The sequence below is a fragment of the Miscanthus floridulus genome, chromosome 18 (assembly GCF_019320115.1).
Source record: "Miscanthus floridulus cultivar M001 chromosome 18, ASM1932011v1, whole genome shotgun sequence".
Taxonomy (NCBI): Eukaryota; Viridiplantae; Streptophyta; class Magnoliopsida; order Poales; family Poaceae; genus Miscanthus; species Miscanthus floridulus.
In genome coordinates, this window is record NC_089597.1 from 23,052,326 (window position 1) to 23,066,056 (window position 13,731).

The window sequence follows — 13,731 nt, forward strand, 5'->3', positions numbered from 1 at the left end:
TCCTTTCAACATTCAAACCTACAACTAGCATACACCACACAAGCATGGATATTGAAATTGAGAACTTGTACCATGCAAGCAAATATATGAAATGCACATTCAAATGCATTATACAAGTTTATGAGCTTGCTCCCCCTACTTGTGTGTAATTTTGATTGATCCCCTTATAATGTCATTTTATTTGTTTGCTCCCCCTATCTATCTTACTATCTTTCATTTGTTTGCCCCCCCTATCTATCTTACTATCTTTGTGTATTTCTCTCCCCCTTTGTCAACAATTAGCACAAAAAGAGGGCTCAAATTTTAGATAGGCTGGGGTGAAACCATGTGAAGTGAGGATCATTTTCCCAAATTGGTTCAATCTAGATTACTTGCAAAAGTTATTTAACTCGGTTAGATCATTTCAAGCATACAAGCAATAGTTGTACCATACAAGCATCAAATTTATTTGATTTTCATGAATGAGCCTAGGACATAATAGGAATGACTAGATGCACTAAACAAGTCCTTAGCAATGGATGGATGGATGACATGTCAATCAATTTTACCTTGCTTTGCTCGAAGGAGAGACATGTCATATAGTGGGGGTGCATCAACACATATTAGAAAAGTCAAGTATGTTTAATTCATTCCTTAGCTTGCAAAACCTCTTCTCATCAAGTGGCTTGGTGAATATGTCGGCAAGTTGATCTTCAGTGCCCACACTCTCTATGTAAATGTCCCCTTTTTGTTGGTGATCTCTTATGAAGTGATGACGGATATCTATATGCTTTGTTCTTGAGTGTTGAACCGGGTTGTTGGTGAGCTTTACGGCACTTTCATTGTCACATAGCAATGGCACTTGCTTGAACTTGATTCTAAAATCACTCAAAGTGGCCTTCATCCAAAGTAATTGTGCACAACAACTACCGACCAAAATGTACTCTGCTTCGGCGGTTGAAAGTGCTACACTATTTTGCTTCTTTGATGACCAAGACACAAGTGATCTTCCCAATAGTTGACATGTGCCTGATGTGCTCTTTCTCTCAACTTTGCATCCCGCATAATCGGAGTCCGAATATCCAATCAACTCAAATCTTGCTCCTTTGGGATACCATAATCCAACATGTTGTGTATGCTTCAAGTACCTCAATATTCTCTTAGTTGCCTTCAAATGACTCTCTTGGTGAGGCTTGAAATCTAGCACACATGTATACACTAAACATTACATCCGGTCTTGATGTGGTCACATAGAGTAGACTTCCAATCATGGACCGATACATCTTTTGATCCACCATGTTGCCACTAGCATCACTATCTAAGCTTCCACTTGTCCCCCATTGGTGTACTAATAGCTTTAGCATCATCCATTCCAAACTTCTTGAGCATATTCTTGATATACTTGCCTTGACTCATAAATGTGCCATACTTCATTGGCTTGATTTGAAGACCAAGGAAGTAGCTAAGCTCTCCAATTATGGACATTTCAAACTCATTAGCCATCATTTTGCCAAACTTCTCACAAAATTCTTGATTTGTTGACCCAAAAATAATATCATCAACATAGATTTGCATTACAAACAAGTCCTTTTCAAGCTTCTTGGTGAAGAGAGTGGTGTCAACCTTTCCCATCTTGAATCCCTTAGAAAGTAGAAAGTCCATCAATCTCTCATACCATGCTCTAGGTGCTTGCTTCAATCTATACAAAGCCTTTCTCAACTTGTACACATGGTTGGGTTTTTTTTCATCCTCAAAACCAGGTGGTTGCTCAACATACACAAGCTCATTGATGTACCCATTTAGAAATACACTTTTCACATCCATTTGGTACAACTTGATGTTGTGGGCACAAGCATAAGCTAGCAAAATCCTAATTGCTTTCAATCTTGCAACCAGGGCATATGTTTCTCTAAAGTCAAGACATTCAACTTGAGTGTAACCTTGAGCCACTAATCTTGCTTTGTTCCTTATTACTATCCCATCTTGATCTTGCTTGTTCCGAAAGACCCACTTGGTTTCTATCACATTATGATCCTTAGGCCTCTCAACTAAATCTCATACTTAGTTTCTTGTAAAGTTGTTTAGCTCTTCATGCATAACATTGACCCAATCAACATCCCTCAAAGCTTCATCTATCTTCTTAGGTTCAATGGATGACACAAATAAGAAATGCTCACAAAATGAAGCCAATCTTAATTTTGTTTGCACACCTCTTGAAATATCACCAATGATAGTGTCCAATGGATGATCTCTTGCAACATTGGTTGGTTGAAGCACTTGCACTTGATTGCTAGCATTTGATTGATCACTTGGTTGAGATGATGAACTAGCCATTTGTTGATCTTGCACATTGCCATCACTGATGCTTGCTTGGATTTGATCATGAGAACCACTAGCTTGCACATTTGAGTTAGAGAGTATTTGATTCTTGTCATCTTTAACATCAATCACCACTCTAGGTCTTAACTCACCAATGTCCATGTTTCTCATTGCCTTGACCAATTGAGTGCCTTTCACATCATCTAGATTCTCATCTTCATCTTGGGAACCATTTGTTTCATCAAACTCCACATCATGAACCTCTTCAAGAGTATCACTAGCCAAATTTCAAACTCTATAAGCCTTGCTAGTAGTGGAGTAACCAAGCAAGAAACCTTCATCACATTTTTTCAAACTTGCTCAATCTAGTGCATTTCTTTAATATGTAGCATTTACAACCAAAAATCTGAAAGTATGCTATGTTGGGCTTTCTTCCATTCAAAAGCTCATAAGGTGTCTTCTCTATCATGGGGTGACAATAGAGACGGTTGCTATAATAGCAAGCCATGTTGATTGCTTCGGCCCAAAATGAATGACTCACATTGTACTCACTCAATATTGATCTTGCCATGTCAATCAAAGTTCTATTCTTTCTTTCAACTAAGCCATTTGATTGGGGAGTGTACTTGGTCGAGAATTGATGTCTAATTCCAAATTCATCACATAACTCATCAATTCTAGTGTTCTTGAACTCACTTCCATTGTCACTTCTAACTTTCTTGATTGTTGTTTCAAATTCATTATGAATACCCTTGACAAAAGATTTGAATGTTGCAAACACATCACTCTTGTCACCAAGAAAGAAGACCCATGTATATCTAGTGAAATCATCTACAATCATAAATCCATATTTGTTTCCTTCAATGCTAGTGTATGTGGTTGGTCCAAACAAGTCCATATGCATTAGCTCAAATGCCTTAGATGTGCTCATCATACTCTTCTTAGGATGTGTGTTACCAACTTGCTTTCTGGCTTGACATGCACTACATAGCTTATCTTTCTCAAAAGTGACATCTTTCAAGCCTCTAACTAAGTCATGCTTGATTAACTTGTTTAATTGTTTCATTTCAACATGACCAAGCCTTCTATGCCATAACCAACCCATGCTAGACTTAGTGATCAAACATGTTGGCAATTGAGCTTCTCTAGCATTGAAATCAACCAAGTATAGATTCTCATATCTAAATCCTTTGAATATGAAGTTAGAGCCATCTACACTTATAATCTCTACATCATCCACACCAAATATGCACTTGAAACCAAGATCACACAATTGAGCTACTGATAATAGGTTGAAGTTTAAGCTCTCTACTAGTAGCACATTAGAAATACCCAAGTCATTGGATATTACAATCTTACCAAGTCCTTTGACCTTGCCTTTGCCATTGTCACCAAATATGATACTATCAATCCTGTTGCTCTTGTTTTCATTGATTGAATTGAACATTCTTGGATCACCGGTCATGTGTTGTGTGCACCCACTATCAAGCACCCAATGCCTTCCTCCGGCTTTATAATTGACCTACAAAAGAGGATCAATTCCTTTTAGGTACCCAAACTTGCTTGGGTCCTTGAAGGTTAGTTACCAAGGTCTTTGGTACCCAAATGGCCTTCTTCTTTGGGCCCACAATTGGTGTACCAATGAACTTAGCCTTCACACCATTGGCACCCTTAAAAAGCATATAACAAGAATCAAATTTAATTGAGGATATATTAGGTAGCTTGTTCTTGTTAATCTTGCAATATTGCTCTATATGCCCAACTTGCTTGCATCTATTGCAAAACCGACCATTGTCCTTCACAAAGCTAACTTTGGGAGTGACAAAGGCCGCCTTGCCTTTCTTGGGAGTATAGCCTAATCCCTCTTTATTGAGAGAAAACCTTTGGCTACCCAAGCACTTTAGCAAGCGGGTATCTCCACCATAGGCATTGCCTAAGGCACGAGTGAGCTCATTCACCTCCTTCTTGAGGGCCTCATTTTCCACTTTTAGTGAATTTTCACAAGTGAGACCATCACTCAAGGGTGAAGTGGAAGTGGTAGTGCTATAAGAAGTGTTAGTGGGAGCAACAAAAATAGATTCATCAATAAGATCACATGTTAGTCCCACATCACATGATATGATCACTTGCTCCTTCTTGGCTTCCTCCACTTTGACTTGCTCAATAAAAGAGGAGTGAGCCTTTTCAAGCTTAGAGTGAGCTTTGCCAAACTTCTCATGGGCTTCCATTAGCCTCTCATGAGTAGCATTGAGCTCATCAAAGGATTTCTCAAGAAATTTTACTTTTCTTACGCAATTCTTTGCACTCCTTTCTCTTTATCTCATTACAAGCGTGCACTTGCTCACACATGTCCAAGAGCTTCTCCTTGGTGTACTCCTCATCCTCATCATCATCATTATCATTCCTACAAGAGTCACTTTCACATTCATCATCATCACTCTCATCATATTTTACCTTGATAGGCTTTGCCATGAGACATGTCGATGGAGTGTCGAAGATAGAGAGCTTCTTGTTAATGGCGATGCTTGCTAGTGCTCTCTTGATAGATTTCTTGTCATCATCACTAGAGCTATCATCATCCAAGGAACCATCACTATCCTAAGTGACTACATAGCCTCCACCCTTCTTCTTCTTTTGGAAGGTAATTCTCTTCTCCTTCTTCTCCTTCTTTTCATTCTTATCTTTCTTGTGCTTCTTCTTCTCATCTTTATCATTATCACTATTGTAGGGACAATTTGCTACAACATGATCGGGGCTTTTGCAATTGTAGCATCTTCTCACATATTCTTTGCTCTTGGTGTGATCTCTTCTCTTTCTTGCACCATAGCCCTTCTTCTTCATGCATTTTCCCATCTTGCGAACAAAGAGGGCCATAGCTTCATCATCAATATCACTAAGATCATCATCATCGCTTGATTCTTTCTTGGACTTGCCCTTGTTCTTAGATGATGATGAGCTAGCCTTGAATGCTATACTCTTCTTCTTGTCTTCTTCCTTCTTGTCATCCTTGTCATCCCCCTCCCTTTCCACATGGTATGTCTCTTGGGTCATGACATCACCTAATACTTGGTTAGGGGTAATCTCCTTCAATCCTCCTTTTATGATGAGCAATCTCAACATCTCAAATCTTGGAGGTAGGCACATCAAGAACCGATGAGAGACATCATCCTCATTGATCTTCTCTCCCAATGCCTTCAAATAATTGACAATCACTTGTAATCGATGGAACATCTCCGGAATGCTCTCATCTTCCTTCATCTTGAAGCTTGTCAATTTATCCTTGAGGATATACAACTTGGCACTCTTCACCGCCGGTGTGCCCTCATAAGTTTCTTCCAATCTTTTCCACACTTTATTTGCTCTTTCACAATCCTTGATTTGCTCAAACATCTTGGAATCAATGGTATTGTATATGGTGTTGAGAGCCATTGTATTGCATTGCTTATTGATCTTATCTTGGTTGGTGGGATCATCGGGATCGATGATAGCATAGTCATTCTCGGTCACTTCCCACACTTGATCATTGATTGAACCAAGATACATCCTCATCTTTCTCTTCCAATAATCATAGCGCGTGCCATCAAAGAACGGTGGTTTGCCCCCCACATGGTTGAACACAACTTGAGCCATAATTTGACACCGAGGTTGTTAAGCCTTCAATCAAACGGTGACCACGGCTCTGATACCACTTGAAAGGTCCTAATATGGCTAGAGGGAGGTGAATAGCCTATTTAAAAATCTATAAATCAACTAGAGCAATTTAATTAGTATGACAAATAGCGAAAAACAAACTTGCTCTAGCTCTACAAGGGTTGCAAGCCACCTATCCAACAATTTTAGTTGCAATGATTCCTGGGCACACAACTTGCAAAGTTACTACTCACTAAGAGCTCTCAATCTTGCTACTCTAAAGAGCTCCACTAGATGAACTTAAAATAACAAAGCAAACTCTCAATTCTAATTAAACTAAAGAGCTTACCACAACTAGTTTGCAAGAATATAAATGAGTGAGTAGGGTGATTATACTACCGTGTAGAGGAGTGAACCAATCACAAGGTGAATATTAAATCAATCACCAGGAGAATACCAAATGGCCAGAGACAACCGATTTTCTCCCGAGGTTAACGTGCTTGCCAACACGCTACGGCCCTGTTGTGTCGACCAACACTTGGTGGTTCGGCGGCTAAGAGGTGTTGCACAAACCTCGTCCACATGATTGGACACCGCAAGAACCTACCCACAAGTGAGGTAACTCAATGACACGAGCAATCCACTAGAGTTACCTTTTGGCGCTCCGCTGGGGAAGGTACAAATCTCTTCACAATCACTGGAGATGGCCACGAACAATCACCAACTCGTGCCAATCCTCCACCGCTGCACCAAGCCGTCTAGGTGGTGGCAACCACCAAGAGCAACAAGCAAATCCCGCAGCAAAACACGAATACCAAGTGCCTCTAGATGCAATCACTCAAGCAATGCACTTGGATTCTCTCCCAATCTCACAAAGATGATGAATCAATGATGGAGATGAGTGGGAGGACTTTGGCTAAGCTTACAAGGTTGCTATGTCAATGCAAATGGAAGAGAGTGAGCTTGAACCGGCCATGGGGCTTAAATAGAAGCCCCACGAAATAGAGCCGTTATACCCCTTCACTGAGCATAACGTGGGCTGACCGGATGCTCCGGTCAGTTGACCGGACGCTGAGCCCCCAGCGTCCGGTCGCTCGCAGTCAGCCACGTGTCCTGACTTCAACGGTCATCAGTCTTGACCGGACACTGCGCCTGAGTTGACCAGACGCTGAACACCTAGCGTCCGGTCGTTTACAGTAAGATTCCAAAACCGATTTTTGCCGACCGGACGCGTCCGGTCATGCTCGACCGGACCCTGCCAGCGTCCGGTCACACTGTGACTTCTTACTGTGCTGACCGACAACACGACTGGACGCAGCCCTTTTACGTCCGGTCGCTGAGCGACCCAGCGTCCGGTCCTTTGACCGACGCCAGCATCTTTGCGACCAACTCCATTTCATCTCAAACTTCTTTACCCTTGCTTAAATGTGCCAACCACCAAGTGTATCACCTTGTGCACATGTGTTAGCATATTTTCACAAACATTTTCAGGGGTGTTAGCCCTCCACTAGATCCTAAGTGCATATGCAATGAGTTAGAGCATCTAGTGGCACTTTGATAACCGCATTTCAATACGAGTTTCACCCCTCTTAATGGTATGACTATCTAACCTAAATATGATCACACTCGCTAAGTGTCTTGATCACCGAAACAAAATGGCTCCTACTATTTATACCTTTGCCTTGAGCCTTTTGTTTTTCTCTTTCTTCTTTTCCAAGTTCAAGCATTTGATCATCACCATGCCATCATCATTGTCATGATCTTCGCCATTTCTTCATCACTTAGAGTAGTGCTACCTATCTTATAATCACTTTGATAAACTAGGTTAGCACTTAGGATTTCATCAATTAACCAAAACCAAACTAGAGCTTTCAGTCGCTCACAGCGCGCCCTTCTAGATCGGACTAGGGTTAGGAACCTCGGTGGGGCGCTGGCGGCTGTGGTGAACCTCGTGTCTCGAGCCCCAGCCCCCACCTCCTATTTATTGCGCTGCGCGATGGGGGCCATCAGCTAAAAGAACGGCTGGGCGCCCTCGATCAGAGTGCGGATCAAGGTCCCAATTGGCCGTTGGGCCAAGTTGGTGGAGATCAATCCTAACATTCTCTCCCTTGATTTCACCTTATGACTTAAACTTAACTTACTTTATCTCTTCCCATTGCATCACAGATCAGTGCATAGAGCGTGCCTCATCGCCACGGTTAGTTGCCATTAGATTTAACAGCTACAATGCACCTCTCTATTTTGAAATAGATTCTCAACTAGGCCCTTAGTATTTAGAAATCATAGGCTTTTCTGTAAACCCATGTCGATTGTGTTCTCTGGACGCACTGGGTGGTTAGTCTTTGGTAAGCGGATCCACAAGTATTTGCTTGGTACTTATATGCTCGATGCTTTCAAAATAATTCTAGATTTTCTCCTTTACAACATATAACTTAATGTCAATGTGTTTGGCAGCACACTTGACCTGTTGTCATAGGAGTTAACTACTTTAAATGGTTATTGCTGTTGACTACCATTGTTAAATCCGGGTACTAATTCCCTTAACCTCCTTTTGCATGTTCCTTAAGCCTCATGTCAAGCTATACTATGGTATACATCACTGATGACACCACAACTGTTTCTTTGGAGCTTTTCCACAATAATACTTCAACTGCGAGTGTTAGCAACTTCTGTGGATTTCACTATACATCTCGCCAAGACTTAACATTTGTACCCTCAACTATTTGAGAGTACTTGTTCTTTCTTACCCAGCACGAGGCCTATGATACTTTGCAAAATTGTAAGATATTCTTAACTCTATTCTAGTGATCTATATCTAGACTGGACTTCTACTAAAATATCCTGGATACGTAAACTACGTCAGGGTAAGTTTTTACTTGTACTTGTACACTCATCAAGCTTCCAACAGCTGAAGCATATGGAACCATGTTCATTTGATCGATCTCGTATCGGTTCCTGGAACACTTAAAGTTCCCAAAACTATTACCCTTGACTATAGGAGCAGGCGTAGGTTTACTCGCATGCATACTTTATTTCTTTAGAATCTTTTCTAAGTATGTCTTTGCGATAGTCCTAATACCCCATTTTTCTTCTATCTCGGTGAATTTTGGTTCCTAGAACCAATGACGCTTCACCAAGATCATTCACATTAAAACTTGAGGACAAAACTTCTTCTTCTCCAATGACAGATTAACATCACTACGAGTGAGTAGAATGTCATCTGTTCACAGGATGTGGAAAATGAATTTTTTATTCATGAACTTCGCATAAACGCTATTGTCTTTCTTATTTTCTTTAAAACTCAAACTTTCTTATTGTTTCATCAACTTTAAATACTACTGTCTTGTGACTTGTTTTAACCCATAAATGGATTTCTACAGGCGGCATCCCATACGTTCTTTTTCTTCCACGATAAAACCTTTGGGTTATGCCATGTAAACATTTTCATACAAATCCCCGTTGAGGAATGCCGTCTTTACATCCATCTGATGTAACTCTAAATCATAATGTGCCAATAACACCATTATGATTCTAAAAGAATCTTTGCATGAAACTGGAGAGAAAACTCTCATCGTAATCTATTCATTCTCTTTGCGTAAAGCATTTTACTAAAAGTCATGCTTTATACACTACCGGAAACAGTAGGTTTGCCGTGTGCCCTGGGCACATGGCTGAGGAAGGCAAAATTCTCATTTTCCGGGAGCGACGCCACTCACCGTGATTTTTTTTTATCGAGATGAAGAGGAACGACCGGACGGGAGCGACGGGAAGCGGAGCGCTGTGAGTCCATGTGATCGAATCGGGCCGGGCTGAAAGCTAGAGAGTGGCTGGACGGTTAGGCCAGATTAGAATGAGCTGGACAAAAAAAAGGCTAGAAATTTTTTATTTTTATTATTATGGATAGAGGGATAGATGTCGTTCTTGTTGATTCTTCTATTTTTTGCTTCCAAATTATTTAATCTGTAAAACCTACGGGCTATGCATACTAGAAGTCACCAATTGAGTAATAATTTGTTGTCTATTGAGATCATCTGATGCTTTTTTTAGATAATTTTAAATCTTTGTTATTTAATTTGTCCTAAGCCCCAAATTGCATAGCTGAATGCTCTATGTATCCTGTGAACTGTGACCTAATTATAAGTACTAAAACTAATTTCTTCATCACCTATGTACATATTGATTTTAATTAACAAATCCCCCCCCCCCCCCCCTATAATGGTTCAGGCTCCGCCACTGCGCTATATAATGGTTCAGGCTCCGCCACTGTGTGAAGCGGTGACCGGCGGCAAGACGCGCAGGAGTGTGTTCTGTGCGTCGCACGATAAGGGCGATGGCGCCCGAGTAGAGCCCTTCTACAGAACAGTGTGGAAGTAGAGCCATCAAAAAAATCGGACCGGACCCCACTGCCAAAACCAGGAGCGTTCTTCAGTTGCTGCAGCGTGTAGAGCTGCTGGGCATCACTGTTGGGACCCATAGGGGAGATAAAAGAAATACACAGAACCCACTAGCTAAACCCAACTAGTATTCTGCATCGGCCAGTGAAGTACCAACGAAATTTTATTTTATTTTTATTGTTTGGGCACCGGAGCAAAGTAGTTGCTCCGCTCTTGGTTTTTTTGGCACCGGTGAAAGCTGAAATCACTTGCTGCAGTGGAAATGAGTGACTCCCAAAGTCTCTCTCTCCTCTACGAGCACCACTCGAGCCTCAGGCTGTGGAGGGCCTAAAGGCCCAACAACCCTTGAGCTAGCCCACTCCTGGCCGACCCATACATCTCACGTCTCAATCTCCCTCTATCGACCTCCCCAATTCCACAACTGTGTTTTTTTATTGCAATAACTTTCTGTAGGGGCGCAAGACCCTCCAGCATTCTCAAAAAAAAAAAAAAAAAAAAATCCACTTCACGACATCGAGGCTAAGGGCGCCGGCGGCCTCCGCTGCGCTACCCCAAGCGTGCCACCGTCACACCCTAGCTGCTGATGCCCCTCTGTGTCCCTTCCAATGCTGGCCTGCTGTTGCCGCTAGCCTACGCGGCACAGCCGGCAGCAGCCGCCCCGGTGCCCCTCGCTGCCTGTTGTAGTGCAGCTGCTGCCGCCCCTAGCTGGTGCCTAGCTACCTGCAAATTGTTGCTGTGCTGTATGGAGGAGAGGGTGGGGGTGGGCTAGAGGGGAATGGCGGTGGTGAGCAGGAAGATATGTTCTGCTGAACCTAGATCTTTCGTATGCTTGAACTGTTCTGTTGAACCTATATGTTCATTGATTATGGTCCTACTTATCTATGCAATTCTCTGTTTACATCGTAATGTTGTATTTTATACGAGCAAGTTATTCTGTGTCAGGCGATGATGGCTTGTTGTTCTAAAGTATTTCCTCTTATGATGGCTAGATGAATTGATGGATTTGTTTCAAATTTACCAGTTCGTTAGCTCTTGAATAGTTTAATCTTGGACTCTTATTCAGTTGGTATATGTTGAATTAATGAATTGTATTGGACTTAAGTGCTATGGACGGCTACCTTCTAATAGAAGGTACTATCTTCAATTGATCTTTAAATTTGACTATTTATATGCGTCTGTGTGATATTATTAAAAATATGGTGTGCATATGTTCTCTCTTATTTCGTACTATTAGTTATGTGTGCACGGTCCGCCCCACCTAAAATTCTGGTTGAGCTCCGTCACTGATTGGCATTTCATTGAACACATCACACCTGCACATATACTACTTATCAGACTAGAACTGCTTGCTGTTTCATATGGAACATGTACATTACCTCTTGTGCGACTGAATTTGTTTTAACGGCCGGTATACTGCTGCAGGAGGAGGACTTGAAGCAGTTCAGGCAATGGGGAAGCAGCACACCGGGCCACCCAGAAAACTTTTGAGACTCCAGGAGTTGAAGTTACCTCTGGTCTGTTTTCTTCTCTACAGAGCTAACACTTGCAAGTTTCCCAGCTGCACTGTAAAACTTAAGTTTCGATTTCCATATGGTTGTTCCGCAGGACCTCTTGGTCAGGGTATCGCCATTGCAGTTGGGTTGGCACTTGCTGAGAAACATCCGTGCAGCTATTAAGGAAGCAAAGGTGGTCACTAACAAACCCACCTTAATCAAGGTTGGTTTCTCTGGTATTTGCAATATTTTATGTTTTGTTTGCTGTCAGCGTGTCACTACTATGCAATGCACATTTCGAAATTATCGCCCTCAAGATGGCGAAGATTCTGAAATATTCAGCTCATTTTTAATAAAATATTGTGCAGTAACTTGCATATTTCTAATTAATGTTATGGCAATTTATTACCATCCCTGATGATGGTCCGCCTCATAACATCATTGCTTGGTTAAGAGTTGTATCTGCTTGCTGCAAAATCATGTAGACAACTTTCACACACTGGATATTTTTATCAAGTATTTCAGCCTGCACGCTTACGCAAGTCTAAACTGGTAGACACCACTGTAAAATCGACCTTTAATTATTTGGTTATAAAATTCAATGTTCATGAATATCAAATTAAAACATGTCTTAAAAACACTACTATTCAACATGGTATTTTTAAATGGGAATATATCATAACTCTAAACTGAACAAATATCAAATTATAAGTTGTTTTAGCTTTTTTTTAAGTATCTCACCCCGTCGTAATGTTCTATGCAGGCGGTGGGCGGTGGTGGCCTCGCACGTTCACCTCAGCTATAGAAGGCTCACACCACTACAACAACTCCACGGTATCACCCTATCAGTTCATCAAGCCCCGTTTCTCCGACCTACCCGTTGATGAGAAGGTGCCGATTAGTCTCATCGGCAGAGGCATTTGCCTGGTGGTAGCACCGTTACCACCGCCGGCGGGGCAACGCGCGTGCGCACGATGCGGAGGCGGCGTGGGCGAGTGAGGTGGAGCTGTCAGCTGCACAGCTTGTGCAGCTCGCCGCTTCCCAGGCGAGGACACACGAACTCGAGCAAGAGCTTGCCGCGGCGCAGGCGCGGATGAGCACGCTCCAAGGTCAGATTGGCGAGCTGGAGCAGAGGTGCCACGGCTTCTACGACGAGCTCAGACAGGAGAGGCAGAGGGCTAAGCATGACAAGGATATGCTGAAGCAAGGTCAGCAGACATCCTATACGCCATGTACAAGGAGGCACTGGGAGAGGTGGACTTCCTCAAAGAGACTCTAGCACGTTCGCTCGTTGGTTTCAGCCAGGGCTTATCAGCCAGCCAACAGTATTTTCCTCTCACAATAAACCAGCACCAGCCGGACAGCGAACAGGCCGTCTAGCAGTTCAGGTGGATCAGCCCCGGAGGGAGAGCGACGAGCTGCCGGGGACGTCAGCACGTGCCGCCGAGTGAGCCGGTAGGTTCGTTGAATTGATTAGGAGGCTGCTGATGAACAAGGGGAAACACAACGGGTGGGTTTTTGTTGTTGTTGGCAAATTAGTTTAGGTATAAAGATAATGTGGATTTGCTTGATTGTGTCGTAGTTCTCATCGGATTGTGAGATGCACTGAGCTTATGTAAAGAGTTTGATACTTTGATGTCTGATTCCCACTGAACTTATGTCAGATCATGCAGCTCTACGTTCTCTGTAGGCACTGAGAGGCTTTGTTTTTTTTTATCAAACGTACCTGTATTCATATTAAGGAATACGTACAAAGACCCGTAGAAATACAGATATGAGTATATGACACAGTAGGATACAGAGGACAGTTGTCCCCACCAAATCACACATAGGGACCTAGATAAAACAGAAATTACAAACAAGCCCAAGAACCCTGTGGTCACCGAGGTCGCCTGCATCAGCCGCCACCGAACGCC

The 13,731-nt window shown here is 42.3% G+C and overlaps 1 long non-coding RNA gene across 1 annotated transcript; it reads left to right on the forward strand.

Moving 5' to 3' along the window:
- Positions 1-11,751: 11,751 nt before the first annotated feature.
- On the forward strand, positions 11,752-13,330 carry LOC136519641 (uncharacterized). The gene is made up of 3 exons (XR_010774997.1): positions 11,752-11,836; positions 11,928-12,038; positions 12,579-13,330. It is a non-coding gene; the product is annotated as an uncharacterized lncRNA (long non-coding RNA).
- Positions 13,331-13,731: the final 401 nt, after the last annotated feature.